The following is a 27,047-nucleotide window of genomic DNA, read 5'->3' as shown; positions in this document are numbered from 1 at the left end:
TTGGTTTATACGAGGTGAGAGCGTCTTCTGAGGTGTATCTTCAAGGACAGCTAGAAGGCCACACGAGGGATGAGATGTATGAAAGGGTGGAGGGAGAATTCATTGAACACAGAACTGAACACTATATACAGTGGTCTGAGAAAACTTTTTCTGAAGTAAGCTGGGTAAAGGAAAAAGCTGTACTCTGTATTGTTCCCTGGAAATGTAGACAACAGTTCCTCCTTTTAACATTGCTGTCATTTCAGCAGTGGTATAGAGAGTCATAAAAAAAAAGAAACAAATAAAGAAGAATCCTGTGTTGTTATTGATCAGTGAGTACCACGTGGAAAGGAAGATTTGTGTTTCTATAGGAAAAGACGAGCTGGAGCGCCAGTTGCTCTTCAGAGAGCTTGCTCAGATTGAGGATTTGGCAAACAGAGCAAGACAAGTATTGCAACAAAAAAAAACCCAAAACCTTTGGCCTCCTGAAAGGAAAAACTCTTTCTAAATCCAAGAAAGAACTAAAACATCTTGTCAGAACAGGTTGGAAGGGGGAAAATTACATTATGGTGGAGGAAGCTCTTGTTTCTGCTTTTTATTGCCTGGCAGTAGTATAGTAGAAGAGGTTTCTCATAAACCGGAATCTTTGTGACAATTTGTGTGTTCATCTGGAAATGGGCAAAGAGGAGATTGCTATAGTCTTAGATCCATACCACCGAAACCTGAAGCTGGAGCCTGTAAGAATCAATATTATAGTTGTTATGTCTTAGCAGCTTACACTCAAGTTCTGGAGACCAATGCTGTAACTTGCAAATGGTTTTCCACATACCTGCTTCAACCTGGGATTTTGCAAGCTATCTGGAGGCATATGATAGATTATACACAAGGTAAATTATATCCATGGCCTGCTGGAAGGTCGGCTGGAGTCTGGGGGAGATATCCTAGAGCCTTCCATAATGCATTTCATGTTTCCGGGTAAGCGCTGAATCACCCCTCTTATTTTCATTAGATAATCACATTAAACACCTAGCTGATGTGTGAATGTCTGTTTTGTAGTTACCTGAAGTGAGGTGTCTGAATCTGACTTGAATCCCACCCCATATTATGACACTTGTGACAAATCACAGGAGCTGGCAACCCAAACCCAGGTATTACTCTAAACACATCTTTTCAACAATGTCTTCTGCTTATGCATGAGCCTCAGCAGACATACTACTACTATATCTAGACATACTGAGTAGTCCTAATTACAAAATCCTAATTACTGGTGCAGCTCTGGATGAAGAAAATGTGTGTGTGGATTAAGGCACACAAAACTTTCAGAGGGAGAAAGACACTTGGGTGCTTCATCTGAGGTGAGACTGCTCAATTTTAGACACTTTTTTCATGACATGCCGTGTTGATAATAGGACAAGCAAGACCTTTTATGGTAATTCACTTCAGGTGCTTTAGTAAGATATCCTGAAAACTGCCCCATATCATAAGGTCTTTTTCAGACTCTAAGCTGTCTAAATATTGACTCAAGTGGTTTGCGCGAGATTTCTATCCTGTTACAGGTAGCTTAGTACTCTACCAATAGAGAGAATAAATAATCAACAACATGAGAGTTAGAAACACAAACATAATATTATTGCCACCTATTTTGATATCAGGGAAAGCAGATATTTAATTTACAGATGAAGATATTTATAAAAATAATGATAAAAAAGCTAAGGAGTAGCCTGGCAGTTCCACTAATCAAACAAAACTCCCACAGCGTAGATGTATATTATATAGAGGCAAATTGTCTGTCATGGTTTAACCCCAGTCAGCAAATAAGCACCACACATTCACTCACTCACTCACTTCCCTCACAGTGGGATGGGGCAGAGAATCAGAAGAGTAAAAGTGAAAAAACCTCATGGGTAGAGATAAAGACAGTCTTATAGGTGAAGCAAAAGCCACACACACAAGCAAAGCAAAACCCATCAGCAGGCAGGTGTTCAGCCATCTCCAAGAAAGCTGGTTTCCATCATGTGTAACAATCACATGAGAAGACAAATGCCATCACTCTGAACATCCCCCCCTTCCTTCTTCTTCCCCCAGATTTATAAGCTGAGCATGATGTCATGTGGTATAGAATATCCCTTTGGTCAGGTAGGGTCAGCTGTCCCAGCTTTGAGCCTTCTGACTTCTTGTGCCCCACCAGCCTCCTCACTGGTGGGGCGGGATGAGAAGCAAAAGATGCCTTGGCTCTGTGTGAGCACTGATCAACAGTAACTAACACATCCCAGTATTATCAACACTTTTCAGCGCAAATTCAAAACATAGCCCCATACCAGCTACTATGAAGAACATTAACACTATCCCAGCAAAACCCAACACATTCACCACCTCTAATTCCATACTATTTATGTCATGCTCATATCCTACAAATCAAATACTCTCTCATTAACCACCACTCCCCTCCCCATCGTTTGATATAATACACAGATATCTTTCCCTTAGTCTATGGACCACCCCTATGAAATGTCTGTAAAATGTCCGTTTAGTTCTTTTAGCCCGTGACTGTTTGTTATGGAGGTCACTCAGGACAGGAGAGGAGGTGTGTTGTGTGGAGTTACTGGGCACCAAAGCCAACTCAAGTCAGGTCACTGCTGCCTTTGCAGTGCTTCTTGTAAGGCTTGTTCTCCACTGGGTTAGGTGGTTACTGCTGTAGTCATTTCTATAACATGCAACTTAGATCCCAGGTTACAACACTTTAAAGGTATTTCCATTACAATTTCCAATTCTGGTCCTTTTGGACCAGACCATTGGGTTTAACATTGCAAGGAACTCCTCCCCTTGCCTGTGCTCTGGCTTGGACTTATCCACAGACTGCAGTCCCTTAGGGGTGTATCTACTACAAATGGAGCCTTATCTATGAGTCACAGTGTCTTCAGGGTTATGCCTGCTGCAGCTGAGACTTACCCACAGCTACAGTCACTTTCAGGTGCACATGTACCAGCATGGCCTTACCCACAGCCACAGTCCCTTCAGAAGTAAACTTGCTTCAATGTGTCCTTACCCCTGGCTGCAGTCCCTCCAGAGGTGTACCTGCTTTGTTGTGGGCTTATCCATCATGACCACACTCATCAGGTGTAGTATTTATGCCCAAAATATGTTACATTGTGCAGTACTCTTTGAGATCTCTTCAGATATCTAAAATGTACACTTCTTCTGGCAGATACAACACACATTCTACAGGGTTCTCATGGTTTTCTGAAGCAAACTCTGGAAACTGGGAAAGATACACTACAGTATCTCAAATGTCCATGTATAAGCAGCCCATCTGTCATCCTAATCGCTCTGAGCTCCACTGAGGTTATTGACTAACTCTTCATTAACTGAATTGGGAACTTTCACTTTTAGCTACCATTAAAAAAAAATTGTCTGGAAACAAACTCTGATGTCCTTGGATAACTTCAGCAATTTGAGAACAATCACCTACTGTCATTTTAGGTACTGTGGTGGTGTTCTAGGCTAGCTGCAGATCCCCAAAGATGTGTGTCTTCCATACATCCCATGTTGTATCTCCCAGACCAATAAAGGGCCACAAAATGCAACTGGGCATTTATGTTTAGATAGCTGAATGCAACTTTTAATCTACAACTGTATTTCACTCTGTTCTGTGGCTAAAAGCCATACCCAGACATTGTGGTCCGGAGCCTCTTCCAGGTAATTTGCAAACTTTCTGGTGAGAAGCCAAACAAATGTGAGGCAGGCAGGTATTCATGAATGCTCTGAGATCACTTTTACTGAAGTGTAGACTAACCCACTGACTTCATAGCAGTTTGTCTCAACAGTTTAAGGTCTATTCCCTTATTCAAAGAAGAATTATCAGATCTGATGTCTGTCACAGATAGTATAATATCATGAGAGTCTTGTACAGAGCAGCCAGCTTTAAAGTTCTGCTTTAAAACTTTGCTATCAGAATTTATAGGACATGCTAAGTTTGAAGCGATTACTTGTTTTTTCTTGTTGTGGTTTTGTTGTTTGGGTTTTTTTTTTCTTTGCTGTGCTAAGTTTAAAACTGGGCAAGAAGTGGAAGATCTTGTGATCTGACTAAAGGGCTCAATTTTCATCTGTGCAGAAGAAAGCTGTCATTAATAGAGAGCTCTCGTTGTTTATTCTTTTCCATGGTATTGATTTCTATTATCCTCTCTACTGTGAATCCAACTCAGTGACTGAGTCATAACTACTGCATATGTAATGAAAAAGAATAAATCATAAACCATTCGGCTGGGCAAAAAGCCACCAATCTCCCAAATGCCCTATCCCAAATTTTTCAATCTTCATCAGTTATTTTGGTTCATGAAGCTAATCTTAGTTAAAGGAGTATAAAACCCATGTCAAATTGGCCTCTGCTGTAATTTCTGTTCTTTACCAGGGACAGTTCTTTCCAAAGAAAAAGAACTACAATAAAACTGGCAGGAACAAAAGACTAGGCAGGCTCAAGTTCTGCTGGAGTCATTTTAAGAGAGTGGTGTGCCCAAAGCAACTTCAGAACCTGGAAAGCTACAAAACCTTCTCAGGCCTTTTAGAAATTCAATCCTAAGAAAAAAAACCTTTTAAACAACAGAATTGGGGTGGTTTTTTTATTATTATTTTACCATTTTGTTTTTTCACCCTATAAAGAAGAATATTTCTGTATAAAACCATTTTTTAAGCTAAAAATGCTTTTATTTATGTTAAGTCAAGACTATTCACAAAATATTCTATTTATGTATACCTTTTAGCTACAGATTACATTCTTAATAAACACTTCACAGAGTTTCCTGTCTAAATGTACTTCCATTTTAATTTTCATGAATCTTTCAAAAACTATGCCTTTCTAAAATAATCTACTCCTCTTCAATCTTACAAGGAATTTTCATGGAAAAATAATGCATTTGGCAGCTGGATCCAATCAGAGACCACCTAATTGTAACCCAGAACTAGCACCACTGAACTAATGCTGTTGTATCACGTGAAAATTATTGACATGAGATAGTGACATTAGTCTTTTTCCAGAGAAATAAAACATGCAGACTGTGGTTGCTCTGCATTTAAGAGCCAGGATAGTGTCTTTGGACTTCAAAAGGAAGGAAATAGTTTTAATTATTGTTTACAGTCATTAAAGGAAGATATTTACTTCTGTGTTTCTTATAAAGGATTTATATTTTGAAAGAGTTTTAACACAGATGTTAGTGTCTTCCTATTACAGTACTGCCTGTAGTAGAACAAAATATTTTTGAATTGGCAGCATAGAGATAATATAAAAGGGATACAAGTTATCAACCTCTATTCAAAGATGATATACTTTTAAAATGACATTCTATTTTAGAAAGTTAGGAACTAATTAAGTGACATTGTGGCAACATCCAATGCATTTCTTGAAAAGTGTTTACAACTTTCAGGAAGACTTTGTAAATAAAAAAAATAGATTTTCAAATTCCAGCTGAGCTCGTCTGTTTATTACTACATGCTGTGATGGTTTTGTCTTCATGACCAAACATACTTCATCATGAAGAAATGCATTGCAAATTTGCGTTAGCCACAGATAAAATGGAAAGTTCCAGTTCATCTAGGTTTGTGGTAAGAGTGCATTTGAAGCGCAGAACAATATTTGAAAATTATCTTTTAATGAAATAATTGAACTGATTTAACTTTATTTCCATTAATTTGTTTTCAAGAAAAGAATCAAAACAAGAATAGGAATATTAATGGTTGCTTACACCATGTATTTGTGTATTCTTATATAGCATCTATTTTCATGAATTTATTGTACATTTATATAATTTTTGTTTCTTTTACTAAACCATAGTGACATTTAAACATACAGAGTAGAACATTTCAGCCCCAAACACTGAAACAAAATAGAGCTAGTATGCCAAAGCACTATTCACTGAAGAGTAAAGGATTCATAAGTAAATAAATAGCTAAATAGTATATAAATAAGTAAATAAATGGAATGGATAAAAAGAAATAAGACTGTAAAGAGCAATAAGTACCCCTTCATATGCATAGCTTTTTATAGGTAGTGGGATGTGCAGGTCATTGTCAAATGTAAAGGGGGATATTGTATGAGTAGGGCCAGCTAGTACAGATGGAACTTTGGCTATGACAAAACACAGTTATAGCTGCTGACAAAACTTATCTCCTGAGTAAATCAAAACAGTTCCCTTAGAGAAAATTTTGTAAATGATCTGTTTAGGGATTTTTTTTCTTCTTCTGTTAGTAAAAAAATGACAGAAGTAAGTTTTAAAAAATCTATTTAAAAGTAATGATTCCTAAAAATGCTGAACGCTAATTCTTCTTATGATGCTGTTATCATTGTTGTTATTATTATTACTATCAGTCCCAATAATTTCAGTGGAGAATAATGAAGTATTTAATATTAACAAAACTAGTTGAACTGCTTGTTCATATATGTGCTACATTCCCACTGACTGTATAAACTGATAGTGCATGCTCTATTTGCTGCTTTTAAACATACCTCTGTATTTTAAATCTTATTTTTATTGGCTTTTTTGCTAGCTTTACACATTAATAAAGTTACTGTTAGACCTGCAAAGCTTCTCCAATCTTCTTCTCAATTACAGCCATTTGGGAATTTTATTGAAGTAATTTAGAAATGTTGAGGCTATTATAACACAACACAATATTCAGTTTAGACAGCGTGCCTTTATTGCTTTAAGAATCCAGGTATCTTTTTATTCCCTAAAGAAGACACATAGGAAGATAAATAAACTATCAAATATAATTAACGGAAATGTTTTTGCATCATGCAGTGCACAAAATATAGGTTTTCCTATGAAACAAACTACCAAGAAGTTAAAGAAATAATTTGATCAGAAAATGAAAATACCCAGGGATATTCCTTTCTCTGTCTTCCTCTATATCTCTGTTTCTTTTTCCATCTCCTGGACAACTTGTGCAGAGCAGACAAGTACATTAAAATGTGCGGTTGTTTTTAAGTTCAGTCTGCCTGATTATTTTGCCTGAATCTTTAAAGGGCTCAAAAGGGTATAGACCCTTTGCTAGGTCTGTTCCCAGTAATGAATTTCACCTTTTCACCTGGGAAATAAATGTGAGAATTAAAACGAGAGGTTAGTAAATGTAATTTGATAGATTTCAGTGCAACCTTAAGGCTTAGGATACAAGCAGTAGACGTGAGATGGCACTGAGTTTGTTTATACCACCAGTGAACTTGGGACACAGAGTATTAATACATCTGGAACCTTAATTCTGACAGTTTACTTTGATACTTAGAGACCTCTTAATCATTTGCAAATGTTTAAGTATTTTCACGCAAAACCTCCAGATGCTAGTTGTGAGTCTGACAAAAATCATGCCTCTCTTAACACAGAATAAATCTGTAGCTGCATTACTGTTAGCTCCAGTTACCTTTGGAAACTCTTTCTAGAGATAAAAACTTGCACTTATTTTAGAAAAAAATATATTGTAGTCTTTAAAAGTCACTATGCCTTTGACTATCTTCTTTGAAGTCAGCATAGAAAAGGGGGGCAGGAGGGAAGGTAGTACTTTTCTCATATTCTCTTATGAAGTATAATATTCCGGGTTTTTTCCCTACCCGCCCCCCCAGTCTGCTGCACGAGAGTTACAACAAATGAAGATTTGAATGCTTTGGCTGAAACCATCTGCCCTGTTCTGTGCAAAGTAAGGGAATCCCTGTGAAATAATGAGATCTTATTGCTGTATATCATTTCTGTCACACACTAAGGGGTTGTGCATAAAACGCTACAAAGAAAGTTGAGGATAGGTATTCAGGGTGCATTTTTTCTGAGGCTTTATTTTTAACTGGAGATTTTTCTCCGTACTTGACAGAAACCTGGTTCTTTTTGCATTAAAGTTAATCAAAGACTTCTATTCAATGAATGAGTGCTGGAGTGAACTGTCTGCTGGCCAAGTTACATCTTCCACGAGGAGTTAGCTTCTGTTATATAAATATTTTTGTTAATTCCTCTCAAGTTTTCATAACCTGATTAAGGTCAGTCACCCTGCAGAACAAAGCAGTTATAGTCTCCAAACTACAGTTTCTTACTACGGTAATACACATCTATAATCTCCAGCTATAGACTACAAATACCGGTGACAGTAGCAATCTCTCTTCTGTGGCTGTATGAGTAGTTATCACATACCCCAGTCATTGCCCAGACCCTGGAAAAGGCCTGTTAAGTTTTAATCACCACTGAACTATGAAAAATGTTGGTATAACCTGTACTTGCACTGCAGGGTACCCCAGACCTCCACAGCAGAAACCTGGCAAGGTACTGAAGTGTTTTCATTTGGTGTGCCTGAGATGGGCAGTATGGGAGACAGCTGGCATATTTTCTCCAACTTTATGATTATAGTACTCAAGTAAGGTATTCATGGTTCCGTTCACGACTGGTTCAGAACCACTTGGGTCTCTCTAGAGAAGATCCTGAGATTTCCAGCATGCCTGGGGAAGGACCTAAACAGGCTGTATCTGGTCTCTGTGGAAGGTCCCCTAAGTGTCTTTTTAGATGAAAACTCTGTATAGACATCTCACTCCTGGGTGGTACAGATAGTTCCCCACCCTTGAAGGTTACCATGAAATCAGGAATCTATTTCTATGGGCAGCAGTGCAGGGAGTGTATCTAGGATTCTGGATATCAGAAAAGGGGTATATACAGCAAAAGGTTTACTTGCAGGCATGCCATGCATCTGTGTGGAGATCAGACTAGTTTCTCATAATGGTCCAGTTTGATTTCAGAAACCATTAAACCAGTGTTCTGTAGAAAGATTTGCAATTCTTTCATTTTTTATGACAACTCTCAATGTAAACATAATTTGAATGGTATAAAAAGAGAAAGGACAGGAGCTGGCAAACAAGAGACCATGTACACTGAAGAGAAAAAAAAAACAACTTTTTTTTTTCTCTTCAAAACTGATGTAGAGATAAATAATAATCCAGAAGTTATTTATCTCAAGTTCTCTTATTATAGAAAATGAGCTCAAAATAGTCTAACAGATGTCACATCCTACACACCATTGTGAAAGGAGAAAGCAGGATGAATTTTCTTCCTGGACTTTCTTAGCGTTTTTCTTCTGTAGCAGAAGTGGCATAGGTTTTACTTCCTTCAGAATCTCTGATATAGATCTACTTAACAGTTTCCTGTGAGTTCTGATTTTTTATTTCAAGTCAATGAAACATCAATAAGTACTTCAGTGGATGTGTTCTTTCTCTTGCCATCAAGCAAGGAATTTAACATTCTCATTTCCTGGGAACATTTTATCTCTTTATCATTTCATGTTGCCTTGGAGGTAAAAAGAAAAAATATTTTATTTTTTTATTTATTTTATATTATCAGGTAAAACTGAGAAAAGTGCTAACAGTTATGTAAATAGAATAAGACACTGCCGATCTTGTTTTGTTTGCTTTAGCCCTCAGGATGCCTTTACCAAGACCAATCAAATCTTAACTACTTAACACCATTCTACAAGAGAAACTACACACTCAGACAATGTCTATCTATCCACTGTGCTTAATAGCTTCTGGATTAGTAAAGGAAACAAGCTACCAATCCAATCTGAAAAAAAGAATGCAAACATAAAATGCAGCTTATTATAAATGTTAGGAGAGCTGGTCAGAAACTGGATAAGAATAATGCTCTTTCTGATATTTGTTCATTTTGTGTAATGTATTAAAGAGTAAATGACCTTTCTGGAAAACAAGCCTTTGAAATTATATATATAGTGTATCACTGACCACATTTTTCTTCTTATCCATACTTGAACTAGGCAAGTAATTCTGATAATTCCAGATATACAGTATGTACTTACTCATTCTATTGCGTGTATTGACAATATGACAGAGAGGATAAACTGTACTGTCCCAGATTAGGACACTCTAAAAGTTTCTGGTGTGCATATAGCTAGCTATAGTAAATTAATTTCATTTTTGATAACTAAAATTTCCTACTGTCAGTTTCGGTCCTTTTCCTCATGCCGAATATCACCTGACATCATAAATAGTTACTTCTAGAGTGAAGCATCTGTGAATCTTGTACTTGAGTCTTTTACAGTATTGCTCTCTTAGAAGCACGAGTAACTTGCAGCACCAGCTTACAAAACAGAGATGCAACTCAAGAGAGCAAGCAAGGTGTGTTGAACATCCATGCAGGTTTATGTATCTCAGGAGAACTACCTGTGCCCTAGGGAAAAGTAGTAGAATTATATATACCCAAAACTAAAGGTAAAAACAAAACAATAAAGATCTGTAAGTACAACCAGATTCCTAACCCCTTCCAGAAATCGGAGTATCCCTAAGTAGACACAGAGATTCATATCTGTGGGCTTTTATTTTGGGTAGAAAATGAGGGCTGAAAAAAATCTGTGTCAGTGCTGTCAGATTCCCCAGCCTGGAAGGTTACAGACATTAGACTTAATAGATATACCAAGTAGTACAGCTTGTTCTGTCTCTGTCAGTAACTTACGGCATAGTTCTACAATGTTGGATCCAGTACTCTGAATTTATTGATAAATTTATTTATTTTGGACAGAACATCCTAAGCTGAGCTATTAATAGCTGTATCAATAGCTATTCTGGTTTTATTAAGAAATTCTTCATAACTTTCAAGCTAGTCATCATTTCAGGCATGAGAAATTAGTCATCTCCTAAGCACAGGAATATATCTGAGAATATTTCTTCATGATAAGTAAAAATGCTAAGATTTTTCTAGACACATATTTGCAGAGATGTCTGAAAATGAAACTCAAATATATCCCAAAGTATCATTCAACAGAAAGAAAATGGTATAAAATCCTCATAGTCTGAATGTGAAATATTACAAATTTTAATCCAATATGATGGCTGACCCTTTTTTATTTATTTAGTATATGCAAGAATGTGAAGCATTTTCAACTTAGTTCAAAACATATGAAGCATCAAAAATGAAGTTATTTTCAATAGCACTGAATCTTCTTTGACTCCTTTCAATATCACTGGCACTCATAAATTTCTTGACCAATTGAGGCAATTTTTTGTATTCCACATAAATTTGCCAAATATCTTTACAAGCTTAAATTGAGTTGTCGAAAAACACATGGTGTTGATCTAATCTGCTCTTCAGTTAGGTAGTTCTGACACTGTCTATCAGACTAGATCAGCATTGAGATCTCTACATCTCTACATAATATAAAAGGCCAAACCAAATTTTTCATCTGTTACCAGCTTTAACATTAATTAAAATCCAGATTTTTCCAAACAAATTTAATTTGTGGATTTCATATGAATATATGTAACACTTCATCATAGCATTTCAGAAAATCTTACTTTAATTAAATATGATTAAAAATTTAGAATTTATGTTTAAAACCCAATTAAAATCAAACCAAAAAAAACCTTGGAACAAGATTTATTTTTCTTTTTTCAAACTGATGTACTGCCACTTAACAGAGAGCTAGATTGTTCTTGTCTCTGAAGTCTGAAATTTCAAAATCAACTCATGCTTGTTTATGGGTAAGATCTCTTATTTTTATTTATCATATTGAAGTTCTTCCTTCTAAGATATGGAAAAACTGAAAATCTTTAAAATGTGTTTAAAATCTTCTTTAGTTTAATGACTTTCTACTCCAGATGTTGAATTTACAGAAACTTGTGAGTAGAAACTGCAGATGAAAGTAGTTTAGAATGAAAGTAATTCTAATACCTTGAAAACAGCTTATTTTTGCAACCACAATTACATAAAATATACTCATGGATTAAAAACCACTCTTGCAAAAAATAAAATAATAAATATCACCCTAGAATAAAATTAACTGAAAACTTGAAAGATGAAAAATTCCATATGACTTTGGTGTAATAATGGTTTTATCTTTAAAGCTGTCCAGAAAAGTTCAGAGGAGCACTGAGAAAATCAACAGAATTTTTGCACATATGGCTATAACACTAGGATATAAGTCTAAAAGAATGTAATGACATTCTATCATAGAGTAAGTTTCAGTTAGATTTTTATAACTTCTCATCATTATATTATTATAAAGTTCTTGAAAAAGTCTAAGTTAGAATGATGCAGAATATAGTAAGGTGAGCTATAAAATCAGCTATGCTTAAATGGAAAGAAAAAAGAAAACAACAAAAAAAAAGACACTGACATATTCCATCTCAACGTGAGATATATGAAATTTTAAATTACGTCACCCTCAGCCAAAAATATTAATGTAGTATAGATAAGAGGTCAGATAGAAATTCAATAACTTAAAATGCAGGCTAAAGAAAAGGAAAGGTAGAGGGAAATTTTGCCTTCTAAATAATTTTGCAGTGTGGAATTACCGTAATAGATCTGCCAATGAAACAAAATGACTGTAATATGTCATTGGAAAAGAGAGAAAAGAAGAACATAAAATACTTAAATTTGTCTTTAAAATTGATTTGTCCTATTATTTCCACTGATATTTTGGCTCTGAAAGCCAGTCTATACACTTGGCATGTAGGAAATTAGCTCCAGATGGCTTAATGAAGGGAAAACCCACAATGTTTTGAAACAACTTTTGTATCTTACCTTATCTACCTTAACTCAGGGTTTAATCCTTTATCTTGCTAAAGGTATGCCATAACAGCTTCACATAGCAGTATAAAGTGGAGATAATCACTGTGGTTCTGAAGAATTTATCAAAGATTATAGAATAGACTGTGTACAAGAAATTGAGAAAATTAGACTGTACTATCCACCTAGACTTCGAATTTGAGCTAGCTCACACAGGAATTGTTTGGATGACTTTGAAATACATGACAGTTTGCAATTAAAAAAATATACTTATGTTCTGCTGTGATGAGAACCAAAAATATATAAGGTGCACAAGACATGGGGAGTATCAGGACACAACTGGCTGGGTTCTGTACTTACAGAGAAGAGAACATCCTGCTCCAAAGTGCTTACCTTCCACATTAGGAAGGCAAAGGACTTAAGGAGATAAACAATATCTATTTGAATTGGTTCTACGAAGAATGTATGCAAAGCAAAAAATGACAGAGCAAAAACAGTATGTCACAGAGAATAAGTATTTCACCTCGGATCAGAGAATGGGTTTTTATGCTTGCTTACATAACAATAGCAGAAGACACCATTTTGAACTGAAAAAAAAAAAAAAGTTTATTCTTGGCATCATTCTATCTTGAAAGTTCATAGAATGACACACAGAATACAGTGGATCCAAAATGTTTCTTTGTGTTCTATGGTTGTGAAGGAATTGACAACTAGAGCCAACTGCCTGTGGCTGTGAATGTCAGGAGAGATTGCACTCATGCAGTGAGTTTCATATGAACAACTAAGCTCAGTATTTGGGCTTAAAGGAATAGATGTTGCCACAGCTGCACTGATAGAGAATTTGTTTAATTTTAGATTAACAAATATGAAAGGCAAAAAAAAGAGAAAGAATATGTCAAATTGGGAATAAATTATTAAAAAGCAAGTTTAGGCTCCAATTAGCTCTTCTTTCTACAATGAGGCAAAAAGACGAAAATTTTAAAGAACAGTTGAAAAATGCAGGATAGTTGTGGGGTTTTTTTCTTTGCCAGATGTAAGAAGCTAAGCTCAATAGGGGCTATTTCTGACTTTGCGTAGTTGCTGAGTGCAATATGTCATAGTTTCCATTACTGTGAGTAGAGACTAAGAAAATGATCCAGTATCAGTGGGAAAGGAAAAAAGCTATCCTCTCAGTAAGCCTCTTTGCTTTAATGTTTCTGTTTTCCCTCTTCCTTTTCTTAAGTTGTAAAAGAGGTATTAAATCCTGGCTGTTCTGACTTTCTCTGATGTTTGGATTTTAAGTAAAAGCCAAACAAACAAAACCAAAACAAACAATTTTTATGGCAAAAGGGAGCCAAATCCTCCGTTCTCTGCTATTTTGCAAAAATAAAGACAATAACAGGAATTATTTATTTATCCATCATTTTAAAGCCCATAAAGTATCCATAAGCTTATTCTAAAGACCTCTGGAACTCAAGAGGTAGGGCATGAAGCTCAGACCACAGACTCTTAATCTTTGTGACATTACCTTTAAATCCTGTAATTCCTCTCTTCAGAACTGCCACAGGTTACACTGGGAATTTTGATTTGATAAAATACTAGGATCCAGCCAGATCCCAGCCAGAATATGCTTTACTCTCTAAACTAAAATTGCATATGAACACTGTTTCAAGGTCAGTTTGCTTATGAAACTTGTCCCTTCTGCTCTGTTTCACGTTGCACATGCATGATCAGACGCACAGCATGCTCATTCAGGAGGATGTCTCTGCCTGGCCTCAGAAAGTCAACAAATATACCATATCTGCATCACCACTAAGATGAAGCTTTCCATGACCTGTTTGACTGTGTCATTTACTGTGACCAGCTAGAGGCGATGATGAGAGGGCCCCCGGAATACACTCCTCTTTAGAAGATTGTTCCCTCAAAGGTTTAAGAAATTCTCTGGCTAGCACAGCTCTTTCCAAAAATAAAGTCTGCACTTTCATAGTTCTCTGTGGCTTTTCAAAAAGTACTGCCTACATATTAAAGTAAGGCTCTTACAGCTTTCAAAACTATGAAGATTTTATTCTTCCCTTGGAATTATATGGAAGTACTCCATGTTATTTGGCTGATGCTGTGTTTCTCACACAGATACTATGGGACATAAATCTAACTTTTGTAAAATGCAAACAACTGAAAGTCTTCTGAAAAACAATAGCTACAAGTACTTTGCTTCTTGTTTCAGAAATGGGTTTGTTTGTTTGTTTGATTGATTGATTGGTTTTGTGGTTTAGGTTTACAGGTTTTTTAGGGGTGTAATTACCTTCTGGGAAAGATTCATATTTTGTGTTTGTTGGTAACAAGCAATAAAAATACTTTTTAATCCTTCTTTTTTTAAAAAAAAAAAAAGTTTATTGAAGTAAGGCCTACCATCCAAAAAGTTCCTTCATCAGACTTCTCTACAAAACATAGAGCCTGGTCACCACAACATAGATAGACTCATTATTCACTCTAAATTCATTGCAGTAAACACCAAAGAAACGATATGTAAGTATCTTGTTTGTGCTTACTTATGGCTCTGTGCATCTCCCCCACACCCCACTCCCCAGCAGTATTCTCTTCACTGTTTGAAATCTTTTTGAAACCAGATGTATTTCTGTTTTATTGGCACTATAATTTTATTGTAACACCCTTTAAAAATGCATGGAAAATGATTCATTATTCCAAGGTTATTGAATCATTAACCTTATAAAGATAGCCAGTTTTCCTCACTCTTTTAACAGATTTTACAGATTTAACAGGTTTGAACAGATAAATTTCAAATATTTTTTTATTAAAACATTTGAAAATATTAATTGTAAACCCCATTGGAGTTACTAGTTACCATCAGTATATTTACTTACTGAATCCCATAATTGCAAGCATTTGTAAATAAGGAAAGATATGAAAGTCAAATAAATTTTAGTGCATGAGTGATAGACGTGCTATTCTTACTGAGCAAAAAGGAAGGCGTATTTAATCTTCATGATGGTGACTTATTTAAATGTTTTAATTATATGAATATCAGTCATTTCTTTAGACACTTGGATTAAATTCAATTGCATGTCACGGCTGTATGGATACGTGTATAGAGACCAACAGAGAGAGGAAGAGAGGAGACAAAAAATAATAATGAACAGTTGCAAAGATAAGCACAGATTTAAGGCAGTTTGTGTTGCTGGTAAGATTCAACATTTCTACAAACTAGAAATTAGATTATCGAATAAAAAACAAGGATAAAATTGCTAACAATCACTTGTGAGTAATTTCTTCGAAGTGATCATCAAGCATTACATAAAGACTGTGTGGCCACAGGCATGAAAGACTCCAGTTTGGCAAGACAGCAATCAAATGCAATAAGGATGAGACCATATTATTTTCTTGCTATTTTCTTTGTTGTTCACTACACAATACATAAATTCTGTGCTGTTCCCTGTGCAAAACATAAATTAAGCAGATATCCTGCAGGACTGCTTAAAACAGAACACTGGTTTATAAACAAAAGACATTTATCTTTTGAACATTTAAATGTCCTATAAGGGTGAAACAAATGACCATGTAAATAAGGTCTGTCTGACCAGTGACTGATTCCTCAACTGGCAATATGTACATTGCTAGCACTGCTAGCAATAGCAGTGGTTCAGTCCCAACAAGCTAGAATATAGCTATGCAGAAAAGGACCTACAAGAAAGCAGGTTGAAAGTGAATTGGCAAAGGCAGCCAAAGACATACTGACTCATATTAATTTACCTGTCACGATGGTATAAAACCTCAAAGCAAGACCATATTGGCAGTGCACAGTGAAAGGCCGAGAAGCAACAGATGTGAGTAGCCACAATTAAAAATAGGCATTAAGAATAATATTGTTTACAGTGAGGGCTATCAAATATCAGAGCAGGTTGCCTAAAGGGGGCTGTGATATTCAGATCTTGACCTAACAGGGCCCTCCATTAGCTTGCTTAAAACTGTCCCCCTTTGGCCATGGTGTTGCATCAGGTTATCTCCCAAGATCTTTTCTGATATAAAACACCCTAAGGTTTTCTAACTGCTTTTTTAACATTTGACTTTCAAACTTGAAGTAGTTTTAACTGCATGTAGGTGGCATCAAGGGGTGTTTAGCTACAGTTAGTACTGTCAACAGAACATTCTATAAATTAAGGGCTTTTTCTTTCTTTTGGGTACTGTATGTAGGCCTATGGCAGCGCATACTGTGCTGAAGAAGAATAAGGGACCTCTGTTTCAGACATTAAAGATAAGCCTTCAAAACCACAGAACTACACAAGGCCACCAGTCCTCAAGAAAGAATGTTCTAAGTACTATCTATTGGTTAAAATAGGCAGAAAGGAAGGAAAAGAGCAGTTCTGAGGGAGAAACCAGGTAATGGAAAAAACCCAACATTCCTCAGGAAGACTAAGACATCTTCATGGTTGTGAACTCTCCAAAAGAATTAATTATCTCCTTTCAACACTATTTGTGTTGTGAAAGTGAAGTTCCAACATCTATTTGAGGAATAAGGTAAGGACATAATTGCATTTTCTATAGATTAATTTGTAATGAACAGCCAAATATTTTTACACTACTTCAAAGTACCAGTTACCATATTCTACACCAGAATGCTGGTTTAGGCATTGATTCCAAACCTGGATTTACAACAAATCATGAACAATGATGGAGACTTTTCTGCAGAGAAATTCACCTTGTTTTAAAGTTAAAAGGGCTTTCTGCTGGTCATTGATGCTAATTTAACCAATGCTCAAACTAGAAACACTCAAAAGTGAATGTCAATATTCTTGCACACCCTTGAAGGTCTCATCTTATGCTTATTTCCAGGTTTTTTAAAAAGGGAAATTATTCTTCCTTATTTTCCTGCAGACTCCTAAATTAGCCATGTCACAGTGTAATGTTCACTTTAAAGCAACATAAATCAAGACTGCAAGAGCTTAAAGGTGTGCTGTGCTCAATTTGTATAACTGATCTATTTTAAATCCACTCCCTCTCTTTCTCTTTTTCTAACCCGCCCCCACCCCCACCCCTAAGAAAGATTTTAACCCACTTTATTTCCTCCTGGAAGTTCACTGGCTGGCTCTGTAGATATGTGCACCAGCACAGATGAGATGACAGTTACATACACAGAAGCAGAGGAAGAGGTTTTTTTTCCTGAGGCAGCAGTAGCTCATGCTGACATATACTGAGCAACAAAGCACAGGGCCAAAGAGCATGGGAAAAAAAGGTAGCAAGGTTTAACAAAGGATGTCAGATCAAAGTAACATGTATGAAACCTAAGGGATAACTTTTCTTTTCAGCAAAGCGATTTATTCTCGGTTCACCAGAGAAAGCACAATTCTGGGGGAAATAAGCTGAGGTTTCTCTAGTAACAGATCTTTGCTCTGGAGAAAGGGAAATGACACTTTCCTGAGAGGAGCATGATGACTTCAGGGAGGGACAAGCATGAAAAGAAGTATACAGAAGTAGCAACAAAGGAGGAGAATGAGATTTGGAGATCAGACCTGGTCTAAAACCTGAACGTATAGAGAGAAGGAGACTCTCCTGCAGAGGTAGGAAGGTTGTGTGTGGTTTACTGCAGCCCAGGAAGCCACGGACCAAAAAGCAGAGGAAGCCACTTGCTGGATTGGGAATTAGACAGAAGTCAATGATCTGCCCTAGAACACAGAAGTTGGGGAGGTGGTTGGTTTGGCACTCTGCCCTTTCGTCCCCTGGTGATTTTTTTTTTTTTTAAAAAGATCCACTATATCATTTTGTATCCTGGTATAATGTAACTTTACATCTTTTGCAATCTTTTGACATGCCCCTTTCTGTAAAGAGGGAAAGGTTTAACAGTTTAAACCACAATAATCCAAGTATTTCAATATCCTCCTACAATTTATTGAAAAAGGGAGAAAAGAAAGAGGAATAAAAGATGCACACAGGTTTTTTTCCCACTTTCACAGTGTGTTTACTGTACAAAATGTGGGAGGCCCAAAGTAATTTTATGCCTAGAAACTTTTTATAGTATTCGTTATTGTCAGAGTAATCTCTTTACTATATACTTAAGTATATAGCTAATTTATCTCCCCAAGGAGATTATATTACATTGATATTTTTTTTAATCAATAGGTAACTATCCAAATTTTTGCTGTGCCTTAAAAAATTTAATCTTCAGACATCAATATACACAGATACATGTGTGTAAGTATATTTAGTTTGGAAAGAAAATTTTTTTTCATCTTGCCATCTTTTATGATCAAAAATAAAGAAAGGATAACAACTATTATTGCTCAGGGATTTGCTATTGATTATGAAGGAAAATAAACACTTAAATTTCTGATAGAGCTTTTATTAGGCTTTTCTTTAGAAAAAGATACATTTGCATTAAAAAGAAAAAGTACTAAGAAAATGGAGGACTCACACAACAAAAATAATGGTAGAGAACCAAACAAAACTTTCTGTCAAATATTGATTTTTTTGTGTTACAGCTTTGAGGGAAGATTTTTAATCAGCCTTGCTGACAACTCAGTGATGATGACTGCTGTCCCTGTATATTTTGTATATAAGAAATTAAGAAAGAGGATATTTTCTGTAATTAGATGATTTTGCAGGGAGGCACAAAGGTTTTTCCTGTTTTTTTCTGAGTTTTTCCTGAGACAGATGGTAAACAGCAGTTGCATATTTCTACTGTGTTTTAGATTTATCAGTCTTCACTATACTCAAAAAGCAATATTCCTTAAAATTTTTTAGGACTCACTCAATTCATATTAACCATAGCAAAGTCAGTTTTGAAAGATGCTCTTGGCACAACTTCCTATGAAAGAAAATCATGCTATCAAGAACAGGTTGCAATATAGGATAACGAGTAATGGGTTTAAATTGCAGCAAGAAGATTCAGTCTTGATATTAGGAAAAACTGTCTAATAGTAAAAATAATGAAGTTCTGAAATAGGTTGCCTGTAGAAGCTGTAAAACAATTGTCCTACTTGGGTTTTAAAACTTCATTACTCAAACAGTTGTCATGAGTGAAGCTCCCATATATGGTAGATTTCCTTTAAGGACAGCAGTTAAAGCTAGCGAGCAAGCCAAATGTTAAGCAGTACGAGATCATGATTGGTCTAGTTTGCCTAAATTTTGTGTCTTGGCCTTGAAAGTCTGTTAATAAAGTGCTCATAGAAAAAATATTACATATGTACTATGGGATACTGCTTTAAATGTTGCTTTGTCAGTTACTGTGTGACATAAAACGTAGTGAGGGGTTGGTTCTGTGAGTGTGCGAGTTGCTAGAACACAGTGATTAAAATTCCAGTTTATGATTAATCGTGTTTAGTAAAATTATAAATCAAGACTTGTAATAGGATGACTAAAGATATCAGCAAGTACATTCAGCAATGCAAAAGGTTATATAAATTAAGAAACACAAAATCATTTGATTTGCCTGTATTGCAGTAAAAAGTATTCCAGAAAAGGCTCTCACTCAAGGACAGAAAGATATAGACAAAAAGAACAAGGACAGAAATACATAAACTGGTGACTGAGAGGGTGATCATCTGAGTGATTATGTCTAAACTGCTTGCATATTCTGTTAAAGAAACCTTTGCTCTGGCAGACAACTGTAGTTCATGTGCTGCACCAAAACTGCTTAGGTTCATGGAGGGGCTCAGTTCTTGAGCTTACTGCCTGACCTTTTTTCTACAAGTAACATAAGACCAGCCCTGAGGTATGTTCCATACTCATTGTGACTGCATGTCTTTTGAACAAAAGGCTTTGTTTACTGAGGTAGGGACAGAGAAGGATGACAGCCTCATGGAAATAATCTGCCTGTTCTCCCAGAAGAATGTTAACAGCTTTTATATTGCACCACATGTATGTGTCATCTCTAAATCAGCAATTCATTTACTCTTCTCTCAAAAAATGAATGTATTGTAGCAGGAAATGTATAAGGAGAATTTAAGGGGAAAGTAAATCAATCTTGTCTTGGCCAACAAGCAATATTATACACTAACAGGGGGCAGGCAGAACTTGTCCAACATTACTACTTGCTAAAGAGGAAGTTATTGATTTGTGTTTGACTTTTTATATTAACACTAAAGAGTCTACGGCACTTTCACACACCATAGGATAAAGCTTAAAGGTGTCAAAAAGTAATATACAAACCTCAGAAGGTTTGCAACTTTGATTTGTGAAACCTAGGGGCATTTTGAATGCTTATTTGAAGGGGTTTTTTTTCTGCATCATCCATCTTCCTTCAAACCGAAAGAACTTTTCTTTTGTCATTGATCTTCTAATAATCTCTTCTCAACAGATCAGTTTTCACTGTCTAAGCAGTCCCAGTCACCCTTGCTGCTCTGTGATACCAGACTATACTGAGAAGGGTCTTACACATAACCTTTATCTTTATATAACCAATTTGATGTCCTTGGGCATAGAATCACAGAATGCTTTGGGTTGGAAGGGATCTTAAAGATCATGCAGTTCCAATCCCCCTGCCATGGGCAGGGACAACTTCTGCTAGACCAGGTTGCTTGAAGCTCCATAAAACCTGGCCTTGAACACTTTCATGGATGGGGCATCTACAACTTCTCTGGGCAACATGTTCCAGTGCCTCACCACCCTCACAGTAAAGAATTTCTTTCTAATACCTAATCTAAATCTACCATCTTTCAGCTTAAAGCCATTCCCTATTGTCCTATCACTACATGCCCTTATAAAAAGTCCCTCTCCAGCTTTCTTGTAGGACCCTTTATGTTCTGGAAGGCTGCCATAAGGTGCATACCGAGCTTTCTCTTCTCCCGGTTGAACAACCCCAGCTCTCTCAGCCTGTCCTCATAGAAGACGTGCTCTAACCTTGATCATCTTTGTGGCCTTTCCTCTGGACCTGCTTCACCAGATCTATGTCCTTCTTATATTGGGGACCCCAGAGCCAAATGCAGTACTCGTGTGGGTTTTCAGAAGAGTGGCAGAAATGGGGACAATCACCTCCCTTGACCTGCTGGCCATGCTTCTTTTGATGCAGCCCAGGATTTGGTTGGCTTTCTGGGCTGCAAACGTACATTGCCTAGTCATGTTGAGCTTTTTGTGCACTAGTACCCCCAAGTCCTCCTTCCCAGGGCTGCTCTCAATCCATTCTCCACCCAGTCTGTGTTTGTTCTTGGGATTGCTCCAATCCACATGCAGGCCTTTGCACTTGGCTTTATTGACCTTCATGATGTTTACACAAACCCACCTCTCAAGCCTGTCAAGGTCCCTCTGGACGACATCCCTTTCCTCCAGTGACTACAACAGACAGCTTGGTGTTGTCAGTAAACTTGCTGAGGGTGCACTCAATCCCAGTGTCCATGTCAATGACAGAGGTGTTGAACAGTGCCAATCCCTGAGGAATGCCACTCATCACCAGTTTCCATTTGGACACTGAGCTGTTAACTGCAACTCTTTGAGAGCAGCCATCCCACCAGTTCCTTATCCACCAAGTGGTCCATCTGTCTCTCCAGTTCAGAGACAAGGACATCATGTGGGCCAATGTGTCAAATGATTCACACAAGTCCAGGTAGATTACATCTAATTGCTGTTCCCTCATCCACCATAACCCTGTCACAGAAGGCCACCAATTTGTCAGGCACAATCTGCCCTTAGTGAAGCCATGCTGGCTGTCACCCATGAGCTCCTTTTTTTTCCACATGCCTTAGCATAGTTTCCAGGAGAATCTGCTCCTTGATCTTGCTGGGCATACAGGTGAGACTGACCAGCCTGTAGTTTCCCAGGTCTTCTTTACTTCTCTTCCCAAAACTGGGGGTAATGTTTCCACTTTTCAAGTCAGTAGGAACTTCACCAGACTGCCACAACTGTTTAAATATGATGGATAGTAGCTTAGCCACTTCATCCACCAGTTTCCTCAGGACCTGTAGATGCATCTCATCAAGTCCCGTGGACTTCTGCACATTCAGGTATTGGCCTCAATTTCTGAAGCAAATCATAAAAATACCAAGAATTCTGACTACAGAAGAGTTTGCTACAGCAGTGTGTTTTGATATAAATGTATAGGATATAACGAAATATCAGGATATATATGTCAACTGACTAAATGCAAAATATAACAGAAAATAGGTCAATGTTAGCCTTCTGAAATGTGTTTGGCCAGGGCCATCTATTGTCTTGCTGAAGAAAAAATCCTTGCATTACTCCTACTGAACTCCCACATGCCTATAACATGAATAATTTTTTTATGTATAACTCAAGTTTTATACTTAGTTGAAAAATATTCAGTTGGCATTGCATGCTGAACTATATAATATGACCATGGAGTAAGAAAGACATTAACCAGATCCCCAAAATTCACAAAAATATACTTTAAATTGTACAAGGTGAAAGAAGATGTGTCAAAAAAATGCAGTTCAAAGGTTTATAGGTGAAGGTGACATTTTAACTAATGAGTAAATGCAAAATGTATCCTTTAGTAAGCAACTGTGAACAGAAAGAAAGAAAACATTTATTAATTAACAGATAAGCTATGGGATATTCAAGCCTTTGTTGAGAAGCTAACATGTTCTAGAGAAAAAAGGAATTTTACAATCCTTGTTCTTTGTCACTTTTCAAAACTTCTGCTTGCAAAAATCACTATATATCCGAGCAGAACTGAACTTCAAAGTATCTCTAACACTAGGAACAATCAGAACAAAGAAATACAGAGGGTACTGAGTCATATCCTCAGCCACAGACTCAACTAAAGGAGTTGTGTATGTGTCTGAGAAACATTTACAATGGCATAAATTAATGCTTTATTCTTTGGCTTAATTCATGAAAAAAATTTTCAGTTTAATTTTCTTCATTTCCCTAGCAGCTGATAGACATGGGTGGCCATTTTATATATCAGAGCATCCTGTCTAGCCTTCAGCTGGCCAGGCTGCCTCAGTTTCCGGGAAATGCAGAAGGCTGACAAACATGTCATAGGATTTAAGAGAAATCAACTTCTGCATCAGCTGGAGGTCAGATGCCATACAGTAAGGCACCCAATATGGCATCGAAAACCTGTGTTTAAGGACTCAACCCTATCCTAGGTGACTAATTTAGGGTGAGCTGAATTGTCTTCTAAGCTTGGGGCAAAATTCAGCTGCCCCATGGCCTCCTAATGTCATTTTAGGTATTGTGAGGCATCCTACTTGATCTCTAGTGGGCATTCAAGAAAGTCAATGGTTTTCTCTTAAGTCTTGTGTCACATTTGGTAGCCCATGCAGATGCCTTTCTCATAATATCACCCTGCACTGTCTTATATGACTCTAGTCATCTACATTAAGATAAACCTTGCTATTCTGAGCTGACAGCTAAGTCAGGAGGATTCTTCAGGGTATCCAAAGTGGCAGTAGATTCCTACATTTGTTCAACTGAACTGAACTTTTTTATACCTTCCTCTCATTCTTTCTTTTTACTATCAGAAAACCGCAGCATTTTTCTCTCAGGTTTCATGAGCTAATCTGATAGTTAACTACAACTCTGAAATAATAACTGAAAGTCAAGGCTCAGTCTGTTTGTAGATGGAAAACTAATATATGGGGGAGGGGGTAGGTTGTATACCCCCAAGTGAACAGAAACATAAAAGCAGTACATTGAACTTGTTTGTTGTGTATTCCATTACCATGTGATTTACCCCAGCAAATATTTATCCCATTGTCCGTAAGGGGATGTTGTTATTGATATGTTCGGAAATCCAGCACAGACAAGTCACACACGGACAGTATTTCAGGGAAGTTTTCCAGGGTCACATTGGAATCACACTACAAAAATTCAGTCAAGAAGGTTTCAGATATAGATGAATGAAATTTAAAATTTTCAGATAATGAAACTACCATGATTCAATTTATATCATCTGATCTTACATCTGAAGCTTGGCCTTACTGATGCATAAATGGTGTAAGTCTCAGTGGAATGAGGCATGGGATTCAGATTTTTAGACATTATTTCTTCTTAGTGGGAAAACAGCTGAAAAATTTATCCTGCATAATAATTTTAGCCTCTCACCCTGACAACACCCAGGCATATGCATACATTGTCTCTTTTGTTTTATAGAAGATATAGAGATTAAGCTAAAAATGTATTTTACTTCTTTATATGATTTCAAGCTAGATATTGACCCTGTATAGCATTTATTAAACATAACCTTGAACAAACTGTGAGGCATATAGTGCACTCCACTGTATTCTCCAGGCTCGGAGGCTGTGTGTGCTTCAGACCAAGAATGCTTGTCTGTGATTTGTCTGCATTTCTGAAAAGGTGACGGGCAAGAGACATTTTGATCTTGAAATTTTGGTAATCTGGTCTTATGTTTGACTGATACCTCAATTAAAAGCACTGGAGTAAGTCACAGTTCTTTCAGCCTGTGCTGGTATTGCTACAGCTGCTGCTGCTGGAACTTCTTTAGCATTCCATTAATCCTGTAAAAGATAGGCTTGTTTTATAGTAACACCTACAAAGGCACACACACACACAAAAAAGAATTAAAAAAAAATAATTATAAAGCACTGACTGATAAATTGTGATGTTGTAATTGGACTGTAAGAGGGGAAATCCATTTTATGTGATTAATGTTCATCTAAAATTGATATGTTTGATGTCCTTTTGATATGTCTGTTATAAACAACCCATTCTATAAGCTTGTGGTGTTAGGTTTCTAAGCACCTTATAAAACAGGAAAGTATTATTCTCCCCATTTTACAGATTTGTAGACTGCAGCAAAGATTGGTGTAGTGACTTGCCTCGTATAGGGTCAGCTTTCTTAATATTACTGCTATAATCCATTTTAAAGCATTGGTAAATTTCTGTGTTGGAGTTGCCTGCAGCCATTATACATGGTCACTAATAGAGTTTTTACCAGCTTGAGATACTAACGTGCTCCCTCTGCAAGCATTCTGGAAGCAGTTAGGTAACTTTTCATGACTGACATCCACAGGTAAATCCCACGTGGGAGTTCTGTTTTCCTTCTTCCTGGAGCACTACAAATACAAGTAATCAAGGGAAGGTTAGGAAGCATTAGCAATGGTTCAGAAAGTGTCTTGCACTGCCCCTCTTTAGTGGATGTGTCACTAGTCCATATACCCCCTAAATTCCCATTGTAAAACTTAGGTCTAAACATGTCAGAGGAAATCTGCCATACTAAACCTAAAATACACAATATTATAGCATGGTTGTTTGGTACTCTGTCTGAATACTAACTTGTTATTTTAATGCTATCCCACACCATTATAGTGCCTTCCTGGACTTTTGGCCAAAAATAGGGAATATTTTCTTGAAGACATTTGTGACTCAACCAGCAACTCATTTTGACATTTCAGTGAAGCAGAAAATTCTTCATTCTCTTCTAGCCCCTGGACTTCGTAGCTGGACCCCAAACGGCTGTGTTAGTCTGAGTCTAAATAGAGATTCCTTTAGGGTATTTGAATAACCGCAAAATATTTCATTCACTAAGCATAAACTGTGCTATATTAAATACTACAGTAGATAATGATAGACACAATACCATTGAGACAATATATTATTTCTGATATATACTGATCTGTATTGGTCTGTTGAACTTAGAAGGTCAGCTTGTCTGTAGTTTCCACCACTTCTATGGACTGTCTCAATGAGAAGTATAAAAGAGAGAGCTAATTTCTTTCCACCACTTCTTTGAAATTTCTCAATGAGAAATATAAAAGAGAGCGCTAATTTCACCAATCAGAACATCAATGTCTGAGTTAATTTTAAAAGTAGATTGTTATCTGTGGGTCTAGTTGTAAATTTAAATGAAGTTGGACTTACTGAAGAAGTTGCTTCCAGTCATACTACTTTATAGCACAACAAACTTTGTCCAAGAGAAATGGAAAACCAGTTGTTGATTGAAAAAAAGCCGTTGATTGCTGATGTCTTCTCCCTGGGATCCAGTAATAGAATGCATGGGGATGGTTCAAAGCTTCACCAGGGGAGTTTTAGACTGGATATCAGGAAGCATTTTTTCACCAAGAGGGTGTTCAAACAGTGGAACAGGTTTCCTAGAGAGGTAGTCAATGTCCCAAACCTGTCAGTGTTTGGACAATGCCCTTAATAACATGCTTTGGCTTTTGGTCAGCCCTGAACTGGTCAGGCAGCTGGACTAGATGATCTTTGTAGGTCCCTTCCAACTGAAATCTCCCCTCCCCTCTCCTTCCCCTCCCCTCCCCTCCTTTGATCCTTTTGTTTAGTAATTGAACGCTATTAGTTTCTAGTTGCAGTGTAAGTCCTTTTAGATAGTCATATAACATAAATTTCAGAAGCAATAATAATAATAAGCCATATCACAGGTGTCAGATTTCAAAGTGCAAAAATATATGGGGACAAGAAAACTGAAGACATACTTTTTTTATCCAAATAAATAATTTAATGCACAAATGGGTATTTGCTGTAGAGATAACGACATTGTACAAGTTAGTGCTAGTGCTGCAGACTTCTAATAGGTGACACCAATACTGATGTGCACAAATTATTCATTTTTCTATGTTATTATTTCTTCTTGCCTATTACCATTTGTAATAAAAGCACTGATTTATT

At 36.8% G+C, this 27,047-nt stretch overlaps 1 long non-coding RNA gene across 1 annotated transcript in view; it reads left to right on the top strand.

Moving 5' to 3' along the window:
* Positions 1-27,047, top strand: part of LOC308059239 — a 167,624-nt gene extending 140,577 nt beyond the window's left edge. The window contains exon 2 of the long non-coding RNA XR_013926182.1: positions 1,958-27,047. This is a non-coding gene — a long non-coding RNA (uncharacterized lncRNA). The remainder of the gene's footprint in view (positions 1-1,957) is intronic.

This window comes from Falco punctatus (genome assembly GCF_963210335.1).
Source record: "Falco punctatus genome assembly, chromosome: 2".
Lineage (NCBI taxonomy): Eukaryota > Metazoa > Chordata > Aves > Falconiformes > Falconidae > Falco > Falco punctatus.
The sequence above is the reverse complement of the archived record's forward strand: the minus strand, read 5'-3'. Positions and strand labels throughout refer to the sequence as shown.